Genomic DNA, 12,306 nt, shown 5'->3' with positions numbered 1-12,306 from the left:
TGGTCTGGTTCGGTCTAGTCTGGTCTGGTTCGGTCTGGTTCGGTCTGGTTCGGTCTGGTCTGGTCTGGTCTGGTCCGGTCTGGTCTGGCCTGGTCTGGTCTGGTTCGTTCTGGTTCGCTCTGGTTCGGTCTGGTCCGGTCTGGTCTGGTCCGGTCTGGTCTGGTTCGGTCTGGTCTGGTTCGGTCTGGTCTGGTTCGGTCTGGTCTGGTTCGGTCTGGTTTGGTCTGGTTCGGTCTGGTCTGGTCTGGTTCGGTCTGGTCTGGTCTGTTTCGGTCTGGTCTGGTCTGGTCTGGTTCGGTCTAGTCTGGTCTGGTTCGGTCTGGTTCGGTCTGGTTCGGTCTGGTCTGGTCTGGTCTGGTCCGGTCTGGTCTGGCCTGGTCTGGTCTGGTTCGTTCTGGTTCGCTCTGGTTCGGTCTGGTCCGGTCTGGTCTGGTCCGGTCTGGTCTGGTTCGGTCTGGTCTGGTTCGGTCTGGTCTGGTTCGGTCTGGTCTGGTCTGGTTCGGTCTGGTTTGGTCTGGTTCGGTCTGTTCTGGTTCGGTCTGGTCTGGTTCGGTCTGGTTCGGTCTGGTCTGGTTCGATCTGGTTCGGTCTGGTTGCGTCTGGTCCGGTCTGGTTCGGTCTGGTCCCGTCTGTTTCGGTCTGGTCTGGTCTGGTCTGGTTCGGTCTGGTTCGGTCTAGTCTGGTCTGGTTCGGTCTGGTCTGGTTCGGTCTGGTCTGGTTCGGTCTGGTCTGGTTCGGTCTGGTCTGGTTCGATCTGGTCTGGTTCGGTCTGGTTCGATCTGGTCTGGTCTGGTCTGGTTCGGTCTGGTCTTGTCTTGTTCGGTCTGGTTCGTTCTGGTTCGGTCTGGTTCGGTCTGGTTCGGTCTAGTCTGGTCTGGTCTGGTTCGGTCTGGTCCGGTCTGTTTCGGTCTGGTCCCGTCTGGTCTGGTCTGGTCCGGTCTGGTCCGGTCTGGTTCGGTCTGGTCTGGTTCGGTCTGGTCTGGTTCGGTCTGGTCTGGTCTGGTTCGGTCTGGTCTGGTCCGGTCTGGTCCGGTCTGGTCCGTTTCGGTCTGGTCCGTTTCGGTCTGGTTCGTTCTGGTTCTGTCTGGTTCGGTCTGGTCTGGTTCGGTCTGGTCCTGTTCGGTCTGGTCTGGTTCGGTATGGTCTGGTCTGTTTCGGTCTGGTTCGGTCTGGTCTGGTTCGGTCTGGTCTGGTTCGTTCTGGTTCGGTCTGGTCTGGTTCGGTCTGGTCTGGTTCGGTCTGGTCTGGTTCGGTCTGGTTTGGTCTGGTTCGGTCTGGTCTGGTCTGTTTCGGTCTGGTCTGGTCTGGTCTGGTTCGGTCTAGTCTGGTCTGGTTCGGTCTGGTTCGGTCTGGTTCGGTCTGGTCTGGTCTGGTCCGGTCTGGTCTGGCCTGGTCTGGTCTGGTTCGTTCTGGTTCGCTCTGGTTCGGTCTGGTCCGGTCTGGTCTGGTCCGGTCTGGTCTGGTTCGGTCTGGTCTGGTTCGTTCTGGTCTGGTTCGGTCTGGTCTGGTTCGGTCTGGTTCGGTCTGGTTTGGTCTGGTTCGGTCTGTTCTGGTTCGGTCTGGTCTGGTTCGGTCTGGTTCGGTCTGGTCTGGTTCGATCTGGTTCGGTCTGGTTGCGTCTGGTCCGGTCTGGTTCGGTCTGGTCCCGTCTGTTTCGGTCTGGTCTGGTCTGGTCTGGTTCGGTCTGGTTCGGTCTAGTCTGGTCTGGTTCGGTCTGGTCTGGTTCGGTCTGGTTCGATCTGGTCTGGTCTGGTCTGGTTCGGTCTGGTCTTGTCTTGTTCGGTCTGGTTCGTTCTGGTTCGGTCTGGTTCGGTCTGGTTCGGTCTAGTCTGGTCTGGTTCGGTCTGTTTCGGTCTGGTCCCGTCTGGTCTGGTCTGGTCCGGTCTGGTACGGTCTGGTCCGGTCTGGTTCGGTCTGGTCTGGTTCGGTCTGGCCTGGTTCGGTCTGGTCTGGTCTGGTTCGGTCTGGTCTGGTTCGGTCTGGTCCGGTCTGGTCCGGTCTGGTCCGTTTCGGTCTGGTCCGTTTCGGTCTGGTTCGTTCTGGTTCTGTCTGGTTCGGTCTGGTCTGGTTCGGTCTGGTCCTGTTCGGTCTGGTCTGGTTCGGTATGGTCTGGTCTGTTTCGGTCTGGTCCCGTCTGGTCTGGTCCGGTCTGGTACGGTCTGGTCCGGTCTGGTTCGGTCTGGTCTGGTTCGGTCTGGTCTGGTTCGGTCTGGTCTGGTTCGGTCTGGTCTGGTTCGGTCTGGTCCGGTCTGGTCCGTTTCGGTCTGGTCCGTTTCGGTCTGGTTCGTTCTGGTTCTGTCTGGTTCGGTCTGGTCTGGTTCGGTCTGGTTCGGTCTGGTCTGGTCTGGTCCGGTCTGGTCTGGCCTGGTCTGGTCTGGTTCGTTCTGGTTCGCTCTGGTTCGGTCTGGTCCGGTCTGGTCTGGTCCGGTCTGGTCTGGTTCGGTCTGGTCTGGTTCGGTCTGGTCTGGTTCGGTCTGGTTCGGTCTGGTCTGGTTCGGTCTGGTTCGGTCTGGTTTGGTCTGGTTCGGTCTGTTCTGGTTCGGTCTGGTCTGGTTCGGTCTGGTTCGGTCTGGTCTGGTTCGATCTGGTTCGGTCTGGTTGCGTCTGGTCCGGTCTGGTTCGGTCTGGTCCCGTCTGTTTCGGTCTGGTCTGGTCTGGTCTGGTTCGGTCTGGTTCGGTCTAGTCTGGTCTGGTTCGGTCTGGTCTGGTTCGGTCTGGTCTGGTTCGGTCTGGTCTGGTTCGGTCTGGTCTGGTTCGATCTGGTCTGGTTCGGTCTGGTTCGATCTGGTCTGGTCTGGTCTGGTTCGGTCTGGTCTTGTCTTGTTCGGTCTGGTTCGTTCTGGTTCGGTCTGGTTCGGTCTGGTTCGGTCTAGTCTGGTCTGGTCTGGTTCGGTCTGGTCCGGTCTGTTTCGGTCTGGTCCCGTCTGGTCTGGTCTGGTCCGGTCTGGTACGGTCTGGTCCGGTCTGGTTCGGTCTGGCCTGGTTCGGTCTGGTCTGGTCTGGTCCGGTCTGGTCCGGTCTGGTCCGTTTCGGTCTGGTCCGTTTCGGTCTGGTTCGTTCTGGTTCTGTCTGGTTCGGTCTGGTCTGGTTCGGTCTGGTCCTGTTCGGTCTGGTCTGGTTCGGTATGGTCTGGTCTGTTTCGGTCTGGTCCCGTCTGGTCTGGTCCGGTCTGGTACGGTCTGGTCCGGTCTGGTTCGGTCTGGTCTGGTTCGGTCTGGTCTGGTTCGGTCTGGTCTGGTTCGGTCTGGTCTGGTTCGGTCTGGTCCGGTCTGGTCCGTTTCGGTCTGGTCCGTTTCGGTCTGGTTCGTTCTGGTTCTGTCTGGTTCGGTCTGGTCTGGTTCGGTCTGGTCCGGTTCGGTCTGGTCTGGTTCGGTATGGTCTGGTTCGGTCTGGTCTGGTCTGGTTCGGTCTGGTCTGGTTCGGTTCGCTCTGGTTCGGTCTGGTTCGGTCTGGTCTGGTCTGGTCTGGTTCGGTCTGGTTCGGTCTGGTCTGGTCTGGTCTGGTCTGCTTCGGTGTGGTCTGGCCTGGTCTGGTCTGGTTCGTTCTGGTTCGCTCTGGTCTGGTTCGATCTGGTCTGGTTCGGTATGGTCTGGTCTGGTCTGCTTCGGTGTGGTCTGGCCTGGTCTGGTCTGGTTCGTTCTGGTTCGCTCTGGTCTGGTTTGGTCTGGTCTGGTTCGGTCTGGTATGGTCTGGTCTGGTCTGGTTCGTTCTGGTTCGCTCCGGTTCGTTCTGGTCCGGTCTGGTTCGGTCTGGTCTGGTTCGTTCTGGTTCGGTCTGGTTCGGTCTGGCCAGGTCTGGTCTGGTTCGGTCTGGTCTGGTCTGGTTCGTACTGGTTCGGTCTGGTTCGGTCTGGCCAGGTCTGGTCTGGTTCGGTCTGGTCTGGTCTGGTCCGCTCTGGTCCGGTCTGGTCCGGTCTGGTCTGGTCTGGTTCGGTCTGGTTCGGTCTGGTCTGGTTCGGTCTGGTTCGGTCTGGTCTGGTTCGGTCTGGTCTGGTTCGATTTGGTCTGGTTCGGTCTGGTCTGGTCTGGTTCGGTCTGGTCTGGTTCGGTCTGGTCCGGTCTGGTCCGGTCTGGTCCGTTTCGGTCTGGTTCGGTCTGGTTCGTTCTGGTTCTGTCTGGTTCGGTCTGGTCTGGTTCGGTCTGGTCTGGTTCGGTCTGGTCTGGTTTGGTCTGGTTCGGTATGGTCTGGTCTGGTTTGATCTGGTCTGGTTCGGTCTGGTCTGGTTCGGTCTGGTCTGGTCTGGTCTGGTTCGCTCTGGTTCGCTCTGGTTCGGTCTGGTTCGGTCTGGTCTGGTTCGGTCTGGTATGGTCTGGTCTGGTTCGGTCTGGTCTGGTCTGGTTCGGTCTGGTCTGGTCTGGTTCGGTCTGGTTCGGTCTGGTCTGGTCTGGTTCGGTCTGGTCTGGTTCGTTCTGGTTCGGTCTGGTCTGGTCTGGTCTGCTTCGGTGTGGTCTGGCCTGGTCTAGTCTGGTTCGTTCTGGTTCGCTCTGGTCTGGTTCGGTCTGGTCTGGTTCGGTCTGGTATGGTCTGGTCTGGTCTGGTTCGTTCTGGTTCGCTCCGGTTCGGTCTGGTCCGGTCTGGTTCGGTCTGGTCTGGTTCGGTCTGGTTCGGTCTGGTCTGGTCTGGTTCGTTCTGGTTCGTTCTGGTTCGGTCTGGTTCGGTCTGGCCAGGTCTGGTCTGGTTCGGTCTGGTTCGGTCTGGTCTGGTCTGGTTCGTTCTGGTTCGGTCTGGTTCGGTCTGGCCAGGTCTGGTCTGGTTCGGTCTGGTCTGGTCTGGTCCGCTCTGGTTCGGTCTGGTCTGGTCTGGTCTGGTCTGGTTCGGTCTGGTTCGGTCTGGTCCGGTCTGGTCTGGTCCGGTCTGGTCCGGTTTGGTCTGGTCTGGTTCGGTCTGGTCTGGTTCGGTCTGGTCTGGTTCGGTCTGGTCTGGTTCGATTTGGTCTGGTTCGGTCTGGTCTGGTCTGGTTCGTTCTGGTTCGGTCTGGTCTGGTTCGGTCTGGTCTGGTTCGTTCTGGTTCGGTCTGGTCTGGTTCGGTCTGGTCTGGTTCGGTCTGGTCTGGTTCGGTCTGGTTTGGTCTGGTTCGGTCTGGTCTGGTCTGGTTCGGTCTGGTCTGGTCTGTTTCGGTCTGGTCTGGTCTGGTCTGGTTCGGTCTAGTCTGGTCTGGTTCGGTCTGGTTCGGTCTGGTTCGGTCTGGTCTGGTCTGGTCCGGTCTGGTCTGGCCTGGTCTGGTCTGGTTCGTTCTGGTTCGCTCTGGTTCGGTCTGGTCCGGTCTGGTCTGGTCCGGTCTGGTTCGGTCTGGTCTGGTTCGGTCTGGTCTGGTTCGGTCTGGTTCGGTCTGGTCTGGTTCGGTCTGGTTCGGTCTGGTTTGGTCTGGTTCGGTCTGTTCTGGTTCGGTCTGGTCTGGTTCGGTCTGGTCTGGTTCGATCTGGTTCGGTCTGGTTGCGTCTGGTCCGGTCTGGTTCGGTCTGGTCCCGTCTGTTTCGGTCTGGTCTGGTCTGGTCTGGTTCGGTCTGGTTCGGTCTAGTCTGGTCTGGTTCGGTCTGGTCTGGTTCGGTCTGGTCTGGTTCGGTCTGGTCTGGTTCGGTCTGGTCTGGTTCGATCTGGTCTGGTTCGGTCTGGTTCGATCTGGTCTGGTCTGGTCTGGTTCGGTCTGGTTCGGTCTGGTTCGGTCTGGTCTGGTCTGGTCTTGTTCGGTCTGGTTCGGTCTGGTTCGGTCTGGTCTGGTTCGGTCTGGTCTGGTTCAGTCTGGTCTGGTTCAGTCTGGTTCAGTCTGGTCTGGTTCAGTCTGGTTCAGTCTGGTCTGGTTCAGTCTGGTTCGGTCTGGTCTGGTCTGGTTCGGTCTGGTCTGGTCTGGTTCGGTCTGGTCTGGTTCGGTCTGGCCTGGTCTGGTTCGTTCTGGTTCGCTCTGGTTCGGTCTGGTCCGGTCTGGTTCGGTCTGGTCTGGTTCGGTCTGGTCTGGTCTGGTTCGGTCTGGTTCGGTTCGGTCTGGTCTGGTTCGGTCTGGTTCGGTCTGGTCTGGTTCAGTCTGGTCTGGTCTGTTTCGGTCTGGTCTGGTCTGGTTCGGTCTGGTCTGGTTCGGTATGGTCTGGTATGGTTCGTTCTGGTTCGCTCTGGTTCGGTCTGGTTCGGTCTGGTTCGGTCTGGTTCGGTATGGTCTGGTCTGGTATGGTCTGGTCTGGTCTGGTTCGGTCTGGTCTGGTCTGGTCTGGTTCGGTCTGGTCTGGTTCGGTCTGGTTCGTTCTGGTCTGGTTCGGTCCGGTCTGGTCTGGTTCGGTCTGGTCTGGTCCGGTCTGGTCTGGTTCGGTCTGGTTCGGTCTGGTCTGGTCTGGTCTGGTTCGGTCTGGTCTGGTCTGGTTCGGTCTGGTCTGGTTCGGTCTGGTTCGTTCTGGTCTGGTTCGGTCCGGTCTGGTCTGGTTCGGTCTGGTCTGGTCCGGTCTGGTCTGGTTCGGTCTGGTCCGGTCTGGTCCGGTCTGGTCTGGTCTGGTTCGGTCTGGTCTGGTTCGGTCTGGTCTGGTTCGGTTCGGTCTAGTCTGGTCTGGTTCGGTCTGGTTCGGTCTGGTCTGGTCTGGTTCGGTCTGGTCTGGTTCGGTCTGGTCTGGTCTGGTTCGGTCTGGTCTGGTTCGGTCTGGTCTGGTTCGGTTCGTTCTGGTTCGGTCTGGTCTGGTTCGGTCTGGTCTGGTTCGTTCTGGTTCGGTCTGGTCTGGTTCGGTCTGGTCTGGTTCGGTCTGGTCTGGTTCGGTCTGGTTTGGTCTGGTTCGGTCTGGTCTGGTTCGGTCTGGTCTGGTCTGTTTCGGTCTGGTCTGGTCTGGTTCGGTCTAGTCTGGTCTGGTTCGGTCTGGTTCGGTCTGGTTCGGTCTGGTCTGGTCTGGTCTGGTCCGGTCTGGTCTGGTTCGGTCTGGTCTGGCCTGGTCTGGTCTGGTTCGCTCTGGTTCGGTCTGGTCCGGTCTGGTCTGGTCCGGCCTGGTCTGGTTCGGTCTGGTCTGGTTCGGTCTGGTCTGGTTCGGTCTGGTTCGGTCTGGTCTGGTTCGGTCTGGTTCGGTCTGGTTTGGTCTGGTTCGGTCTGTTCTGGTTCGGTCTGGTCTGGTTCGGTCTGGTTCGGTCTGGTTCGGTCTGGTTGCGTCTGGTCCGGTCTGGTTCGGTCTGGTCCCGTCTGTTTCGGTCTGTTCTGGTCTGGTCTGGTTCGGTCTGGTTCGGTCTAGTCTGGTCTGGTTCGGTCTGGTCTGGTTCGGTCTGGTCTGGTTCGATCTGGTCTGGTTCGGTCTGGTTCGATCTGGTCTGGTCTGGTCTGGTTCGGTCTGGTTCGGTCTGGTTCGGTCTGGTCTGGTCTGGTCTTGTTCGGTCTGGTTCGGTCTGGTCTGGTTCAGTCTGGTCTGGTTCAGTCTGGTTCAGTCTGGTCTGGTTCAGTCTGGTTCGGTCTAGTCTGGTCTGGTTCGGTCTGGTCTGGACTGGTTCGGTCTGGTTCGGTCTGGTCTGGTCTGGTTCGGTCTGGTCTGGTTCGTTCTGGTTCGGTCTGGTCTGGTCTGGTCTGCTTCGGTGTGGTCTGGCCTGGTCTAGTCTGGTTCGTTCTGGTTCGCTCTGGTCTGGTTCGGTCTGGTTCGGTCTGGTATGGTCTGGTCTGGTCTGGTTCGTTCTGGTTCGCTCCGGTTCGGTCTGGTCCGGTCTGGTTCGGTCTGGTCTGGTTCGGTCTGGTTCGGTCTGGTCTGGTCTGGTTCGTTCTGGTTCGTTCTGGTTCGGTCTGGCCAGGTCTGGTCTGGTTCGGTCTGGTCTGGTCTGGTCCGCTCTGGTTCGGTCTGGTCTGGTCTGGTCTGGTCTGGTTCGGTCTGGTTCGGTCTGGTCCGGTCTGGTCTGGTCCGGTCTGGTCCGGTTTGGTCTGGTCTGGTTCGGTCTGGTCTGGTTCGGTCTGGTCTGGTTCGGTCTGGTCTGGTTCGATTTGGTCTGGTTCGGTCTGGTCTGGTCTGGTTCGTTCTGGTTCGGTCTGGTCTGGTTCGGTCTGGTCTGGTTCGTTCTGGTTCGGTCTGGTCTGGTTCGGTCTGGTCTGGTTCGGTCTGGTCTGGTTCGGTCTGGTTTGGTCTGGTTCGGTCTGGTCTGGTCTGGTTCGGTCTGGTCTGGTCTGTTTCGGTCTGGTCTGGTCTGGTCTGGTTCGGTCTAGTCTGGTCTGGTTCGGTCTGGTCTGGTCTGGTCTGGTCCGGTCTGGTCTGGCCTGGTCTGGTCTGGTTCGTTCTGGTTCGCTCTGGTTCGGTCTGGTCCGGTCTGGTCTGGTCCGGTCTGGTCTGGTTCGGTCTGGTCTGGTTCGGTCTGGTCTGGTTCGGTCTGGTCTGGTTCGGTCTGGTTCGGTCTGGTTTGGTCTGGTTCGGTCTGTTCTGGTTCGGTCTGGTCTGGTTCGGTCTGGTTCGGTCTGGTCTGGTTCGATCTGGTTCGGTCTGGTTGCGTCTGGTCCGGTCTGGTTCGGTCTGGTCCCGTCTGTTTCGGTCTGGTCTGGTCTGGTCTGGTTCGGTCTGGTTCGGTCTAGTCTGGTCTGGTTCGGTCTGGTCTGGTTCGGTCTGGTCTGGTTCGGTCTGGTCTGGTTCGGTCTGGTCTGGTTCGATCTGGTCTGGTTCGGTCTGGTTCGATCTGGTCTGGTCTGGTCTGGTTCGGTCTGGTTCGGTCTGTTTCGGTCTGGTCTGGTCTGGTCTTGTTCGGTCTGGTCTGGTCTGGTTCGGTCTGGTCTGGTTCGGTCTGGCCTGGTCTGGTCTGGTTCGTTCTGGTTCGCTCTGGTCTGGTTCGGTCTGGTCTGGTTCGGTCTGGTCTGGTTCGGTCTGGTCTGGTTTGGTCTGGTTCGGTCTGGTCTGGTTCGGTATGGTCTGGTCTGGTTTGGTCTGGTCTGGTTCGGTCTGGTCTGGTTCGGTCTGGTCTGGTCTGGTCTGGTTCGCTCTGGTTCGCTCTGGTTCGGTCTGGTCTGGTTCGGTATGGTCTGGTTCGGTCTGGTCTGGTCTGGTTCGGTCTGGTCTGGTCTGGTTCGGTCTGGTTCGGTCTGGTCTGGTCTGGTTCGGTCTGGTCTGGTTCGTTCTGGTTCGGTCTGGTCTGGTCTGGTCTGCTTCGGTGTGGTCTGGCCTGGTCTAGTCTGGTTCGTTCTGGTTCGCTCTGGTCTGGTTCGGTCTGGTTCGGTCTGGTATGGTCTGGTCTGGTCTGGTTCGTTCTGGTTCGCTCCGGTTCGGTCTGGTCCGGTCTGGTTCGGTCTGGTCTGGTTCGGTCTGGTTCGGTCTGGTCTGGTCTGGTTCGTTCTGGTTCGTTCTGGTTCGGTCTGGTTCGGTCTGGCCAGGTCTGGTCTGGTTCGGTCTGGTTCGGTCTGGTCTGGTCTGGTTCGTTCTGGTTCAGTCTGGTCTGGTTCAGTCTGGTTCGGTCTGGTCTGGTCTGGTTCGGTCTGGTCTGGTCTGGTTCGGTCTGGTCTGGTTCGGTCTGGCCTGGTCTGGTCTGGTTCGTTCTGGTTCGCTCTGGTTCGATCTGGTCCGGTCTGGTTCGGTCTGGTCTGGTTCGGTCTGGTCTGGTCTGGTTCGGTCTGGTTCGGTTCGGTCTGGTCTGGTTCAGTCTGGTTCGGTCTGGTCTGGTTCAGTCTGGTCTGGTCTGGTTCGGTCTGGTCTGGTCTGGTTCGGTCTGGTCTGGTTCGGTATGGTCTGGTATGGTTCGTTCTGGTTCGCTCTGGTTCGCTCTGGTTCGGTCTGGTTCGGTCTGGTTCGGTATGGTCTGGTCTGGTATGGTCTGGTCTGGTTCGGTCTGGTCTGGTCTGGTCTGGTTCGGTCTGGTCTGGTTCGGTCTGGTTCGTTCTGGTCTGGTTCGGTCTGGTCTGGTCTGGTTCGGTCTGGTCTGGTCCGGTCTGGTCTGGTTCGGTCTGGTTCGGTCTGGTCTGGTCTGGTCCGGTCTGGTCTGGTTCGTCTGGTCTGGTCTGGTTCGGTCTGGTCTGGTCCGGTCTGGTCCGGTCTGGTCTGGTCTGGTTCGGTCTGGTCTGGTTCGGTCTGGTCTGGTTCGGTTCGGTCTAGTCTGGTCTGGTTCGGTCTGGTTCGGTCTGGTCTGGTCTGGTTCGGTCTGGTCTGGTTCGGTCTGGTCTGGTCTGGTTCGGTCTGGTCTGGTTCGGTTCGTTCTGGTTCGGTCTGGTCTGGTTCGGTCTGGTCTGGTTCGTTCTGGTTCGGTCTGGTCTGGTTCGGTCTGGTCTGGTTCGGTCTGGTCTGGTTCGGTCTGGTTTGGTCTGGTTCGGTCTGGTTCGGTCTGGTCTGGTCTGTTTCGGTCTGGTCTGGTCTGGTTCGGTCTAGTCTGGTCTGGTTCGGTCTGGTTCGGTCTGGTCTGGTCTGGTTCGTTCTGGTTCGCTCTGGTTCGGTCTGGTCCGGTCTGGTCTGGTCCGGTCTGGTCTGGTTCGGTCTGGTCTGGTTCGGTCTGGTCTGGTTCGGTCTGGTTCGGTCTGGTCTGGTTCGGTCTGGTTTGGTCTGGTTCGGTCTGTTCTGGTTCGGTCTGGTCTGGTTCGGTCTGGTTCGGTCTGGTTCGGTCTGGTTGCGTCTGGTCCGGTCTGGTTCGGTCTGGTCCCGTCTGTTTCGGTCTGGTCTGGTCTGGTCTGGTTCGGTCTGGTTCGGTCTAGTCTGGTCTGGTTCGGTCTGGTCTGGTTCGGTCTGGTCTGGTTCGATCTGGTCTGGTTCGGTCTGGTTCGATCTGGTCTGGTCTGGTCTTGTTCGGTCTGGTTCGGTCTGGTTCGGTCTGGTTCGGTCTGGTCTGGTCTGGTCTTGTTCGGTCTGGTTCGGTCTGGTCTGGTTCGGTCTGGTCTGGTTCAGTCTGGTCTGGTTCAGTCTGGTTCAGTCTGGTCTGGTTCAGTCTGGTTCGGTCTGGTCTGGTCTGGTTCGGTCTGGTCTGGTCTGGTTCGGTCTGGTCTGGTTCGGTCTGGCCTGGTCTGGTCTGGTTCGTTCTGGTTCGCTCTGGTTCGGTCTGGTCCGGTCTGGTTCGGTCTGGTCTGGTTCGGTCTGGTTTGGTCTGGTCTGGTTCGGTCTGGTTCGGTTCGGTCTGGTCTGGTTCGGTCTGGTTCGGTCTGGTCTGGTTCAGTCTGGTCTGGTCTGGTTCGGTCTGGTCTGGTTCGGTATGGTCTGGTATGGTTCGTTCTGGTTCGCTCTGGTTCGCTCTGGTTCGGTCTGGTTCGGTCTGGTCTGGTTCGGTATGGTCTGGTCTGGTATGGTCTGGTCTGGTCTGGTTCGGTCTGGTCTGGTCTGGTCTGGTTCGGTCTGGTCTGGTTCGGTCTGGTTCGTTCTGGTCTGGTTCGGTCTGGTCTGGTCTGGTTCGGTCTGGTCTGGTCCGGTCTGGTCTGGTTCGGTCTGGTCTGGTCTGGTCTGGTTCGGTCTGGTCTGGTCTGGTTCGCTCTGGTTCGCTCTGGTTCGGTCTGGTCCGGTCTGGTCCGGTCTGGTCTGGTCTGGTTCGGTCTGGTCTGGTTCGGTCTGGTTCGGTTCGGTCTAGTCTGGTCTGGTTCGGTCTGGTTCAGTCTGGTCTGGTCTGGTTCGGTCTGGTCTGGTTCGGTCTGGTCTGGTCTGGTTCGGTCTGGTCTGGTTCGGTATGGTCTGGTCTGGTTCGGTCTGGTTCGGTTCGGTCTGGTCTGGTCTGGTTCGGTCTTGTCTGGTCTGGTTCGGTCTGGTCTGGTTTGGTCTGGTCTGGTTTGGTCTGGTCTGGTTCGTTCTGGTTCGGTCTGGTTCGGTCTGTTCTGGTTCGCTCTGGTTTGGTCTGGTCCGGTCTGGTCTGGTCTGGTCTGGTTCGGTCTGGTTCGGTCTGGTCTGGTTCGGTTCGGTCTAGTCTGGTCTGGTTCGGTCTGGTTCGGTCTGGTCTGGTTCGGTCTGGTCTGGTTCGGTTGGGTTCGGTCTGGTCTGGTTCGGTTGGGTTCGGTCTGGTCTGGTTCGGTCTGGTTCGGTCTGGTCTGGTCTGGTTCGGTCTGGTTCGGTCTGGTCTGGTTCGGTCTGGTCTGGTTCGGTCTGGTCTGGTTCGGTCTGGTCTGGTCTGGTTCGGTCTGGTCTGGTTCGGTCTGGTTCGGTTCGGTCTGGTCTGGTTCGGTCTGGTCTGGTTCGGTCTGGTTCGGTCTGGTCTGGTCTGGTTCGGTCTGGTCTGGTTCGGTCTGGTCTGGTTCGGTCTGGTCTGGTCTGGTCTCGTCTGGTTCGTTCTGGTCTGGTCTGGTTCGGTCTGGTTCGGTCTGGTCTGGTTCGGTCTGGTTCGGTCTGGTCCGGTCTGGTCTGGTTCGGTCTGGTCTGGTCTGGTCTGGTTCGTTCTGGTTCGGTCTGGTCTGGTTCGGTCTGGTCTGGTTTGGTCCGGTCTGGTCTG

The sequence above is a fragment of the Oncorhynchus mykiss genome, chromosome 26 (assembly GCF_057628025.1).
Source record: "Oncorhynchus mykiss isolate SJ-2025 chromosome 26, ASM5762802v1, whole genome shotgun sequence".
NCBI lineage: Eukaryota > Metazoa > Chordata > Actinopteri > Salmoniformes > Salmonidae > Oncorhynchus > Oncorhynchus mykiss.
The sequence above is the reverse complement of the archived record's forward strand: the minus strand, read 5'-3'. Positions refer to the sequence as shown.